Raw genomic sequence first — 3748 nt, 5'->3', positions numbered from 1 at the left:
CACATCACATGCCATCCTCCGCCGAACGCTCTTGGTCTACCATCCATTAGCTGATGCAAACGTTCGCTGCCCTCATCCCCATCTGCCGCAAACTCTCCATGCAATCTACTCGGGCTCAACCGGCGCCATCTCCCATCGGACTTAGATCCAAATAAAGCTCCTTACGTTCACACCATCACACTCATCGTTCCCTACAGTCTTCTTCTAACTCAGATTTTTGTGGAGTCCTGTAGCTCAGTGGTTAGAGCACTCGCTTTGCGAGTGAGAGACCTGAGTTCAATCCCAGGCAGAGGGCGAAACCTTGGGCAAGTTTCCTTACTCCACACAGAGCCTAATAATAATCCCTCCAAAACCAAAAACAATAATAAATTGGTCATTTTCAATCTATGACTGTTTGTGGGACATCGCTGTGCGCCATTGGCGGCCGCGTTCGCCCACAAATATACAGTCAACTCACTTTTACAGTATATTCTGTGAAGCGCTTTGGGACGTCCTCCCGACGTGAAAAGCGCTATATCAAATGCAAGGATTATCATTATTATTATTATTATTATTATTATTTTGGCTTCAAGCGTTCAATTTGGTATCACATTTTCGAAGTCGGTGCTCCAATCCAGGGTTGGGGGCGCGGATGCGACACTCAAACGGGGTCCCATTTGCCTGTGCAACTGGACTCGGGGTACCCCATGGCACGAACACGAAACAGAAGGGTATCCTCGCCAATATAGCCCCCAAATAAAAGGCGTTGCTCATCCATGGGGCTGTCCGTGGAACATTGCCGTTGAGTCCCGTACGGCCTCAGTGGTTAGAGCACTCGCCTCGCAAGCGAGAGACCCGAGCGTGAAACGTTGAGCAAATGTCCTTACTCCGCACACCTCTGCTCACCAGCCGTAAGTCCGGACACGGTTGTCGGTCCGACTGGCGGATCACTTTTCCGGGGGGTAATAACCCCTTCGAAGAAAAATAAACGCTCAACCCAATCCCCGACTGTTTGTGGGGACGCTGCGGCGCGAGACTGACTGCCGTGTTTCGCCCACCAATATACAATCAATCCGCTGTGGCTCTCAGTGGTTAGAGCACTCGCTTTGCGAGCGAGAGACCTGAGTTCAATCCCAGGCAGAGGGCGAAACCTCGGGCAAGTTTCCTTACTCCACACAGAGCCTAATAATAATCCCTCCACAACCAAAAACAATAATAAATTGGTCATTTTCAATCCACGACTGTTTGTGGGACATTGCTGTGCGCAATCGGCCGCCGCGTTCGCCCACAAATATACAGTCGATTCACTTTACAGTGTGTTCTGTGAAGCGCTTTGGGACGTCCTCCCGACGTGAAAAGCGCTATATCAAATGCGAGGATTATTATTATTTATGAATTCTGGCCTTTTATCCCATCATAAAACACAGGCTAAGAGCCAGCAGAGAGCGTCTCAGTTTTGCTTCATGAACCGTTCATCCATTCACCCGATTTTATTTCACCTTCGCAATATATTTCATTTGAACCGCCATTCACATTTAGCGCATACCTTAGGGCTCGATGGATCCCTATTGGTTTGGCGACGCACATTATTCCTCTCTGGTGCGTCTGGTAATGAAATGTCGCAACGAGAGAACGTACTCACGGCAGCAATTGGAATTAATAGTAATACTACTTTCACTTGACGGAGCAAATCTCGAACGTCTCGGCACCGCACAATATTTTGCTGCGAGCGCCGTATTTGTTGGAAAACGAGTCGGTTTGTCGGCGCACGAACGGCCTTGACGCGAAGGAACGGTTTTATCCGGGAGACTGTCAGCCAGGAAACAAGGAGACATCTTCCTCCCTTTTCGGAGCTGCCGTGAGATCCACTCGCAGGTCATCCTCGAGGCCAAAAGCAATCAAGAGATCCTGATCTCTAAATTCTGTTGCAAAAATATTTAAACAACAGCTACACGTGTTTACCGCTCACACGGAGATGTCGCCCCGTGTCTGGAATTGAAGGCTTAGCCGACGTGTAAAGCGCTATGTCAAATGCAAGGATTATTATTATTATTATTATTATTACTATTACTCTCCCCCACAGTGGGGCTCGGGTGCAAATTGTCATTGGTCCTAAACTCTCCGAAGCAGAGTGAGAGATCCCCTTTTAAAAGGGAAAATCATCCTGTGCCTGAAACAGAAGGCACTCTCTCTCGTCCTCTCTCTCTCTCTCTCTCTCTTCAACTTTACGATGACAATCCCTCCAAAACCCAAAACAATGATTAAAATGGTCATTTTCAATCCACGACTGTCTGTGGGGCGTCGCTGTGCGCCATCGGCCGCCGCGTTCGCCCACAAACATACAGTCAATTCACTTCACAGTGCGTTCTGCGAAGCGCTTTGGGACGTCCTCCAGACGTGAAAAGCGCTCGATCAAACGCGAGGATTATTATTATTTTATTATTATTATATTAACACCGCCGCGTCTTTAAATCGCATCGAAGGGAGGTGTCCATCGCCAACGTTGGAACAAACCCGCAAGGCCTTGCGCTGAGATTGTTGGTCTCCAGCGCGAGGACACAGTGGGTGTAAAACCGAAGCTTTTTCCAATGGGCAACGGAGAGAGCCGCCGACGGCGGTCCGGCTGCAAACTTTTAGCGCCCGTCCGTCAGAATAAAGGAGCGGTTAAACCACTTGCCGGGAACCCCGAAAGCCGCGAGAATAGGGTAGTAAATATATCGGATCCGGTCGATTAGCGGAGCCGTCATCCCGGCAGAGGAACGCTGACCCTTCCTCTCGCTACAGGCAGTCGCTCACACTCGGAGAAGGACGAGCGAGAGCACAAGGCAGTGCCTTATCTAACGCAACGGGTGGGGGGTGGGGGGGGGGGGGGGGTCACGCTTCAGCGAGCAATGTTATGACGCAATCGCGGAGAAGGCGCACCCACCACCCGACCCGTGGAAAACATACACTCTCCCAGAGCTGCGCAGCGCACCCAACGATTTTCGGTTGACTGCTCGTCTCACCCCCCCGCGGGCACCGCTCGCCACACCCCCACCGTCCGTCTCAAGCAATGTGCGAACGCAAATTTTAATTCTTCTTAAAATATCCAAAGGAGATCCACAGGAGTATATCACTTATATTTCCAAATCAGCCGGCGTCTGCAAGCGAAGGCTCACTCTCTCCCCGGAGGGATGCGCTGCTTAATTGATACCGGAGTGTATTGGGCGCAGGTTTGCGAGAAGCGCAGCTGTGCGCGAAGCCTCGGGCAGGTTTCCTTACGAATAATAATCCCTCGGAAACGTGCAACAATACATTGGTCATTTTCAAACCCACGGCTCTGTGTGTGGGGACACTGCTGTGCGCCATCGGCCGCCGCGTTCGCCCACAAACATACAGTCAATTCACTTTACAGTGTGTTCTGTGAAGCGCTTTGAGACGTCGAGAAGACGTGAAAAGTGTAACGATTATTATTCTTATTATAATTGTTATTACATGAAATTCCGAAATGACTTCCCGACATTATTTGGGCTGTTTGTGGGACATTGCTGTGCACAGTTTTGCTTCCGCGGTTGCCTACAATTACGCAGTCCCTTTATTTCACAGCAAGTCCTTCCCTCGAAACGCTTCGAGACCATCGTCTGACGTGACGGGCGCGATGGCACATGAAAGGATTATTATTATCTCAACAACAACCACAAACTTATATTTATAGAGCGCCTTTCGAGCCGGAAGGACATCCCAAAGCGCTGAACTGTCAGGTGTCGGGGCCCGAGCATTGGGGAGGGAA

Source organism: Callorhinchus milii, unplaced genomic scaffold (assembly GCF_018977255.1).
Source record: "Callorhinchus milii isolate IMCB2004 unplaced genomic scaffold, IMCB_Cmil_1.0 Scaffold1487, whole genome shotgun sequence".
Taxonomy (NCBI): domain Eukaryota; kingdom Metazoa; phylum Chordata; class Chondrichthyes; order Chimaeriformes; family Callorhinchidae; genus Callorhinchus; species Callorhinchus milii.
The sequence above is the reverse complement of the archived record's forward strand: the minus strand, read 5'-3'. Positions refer to the sequence as shown.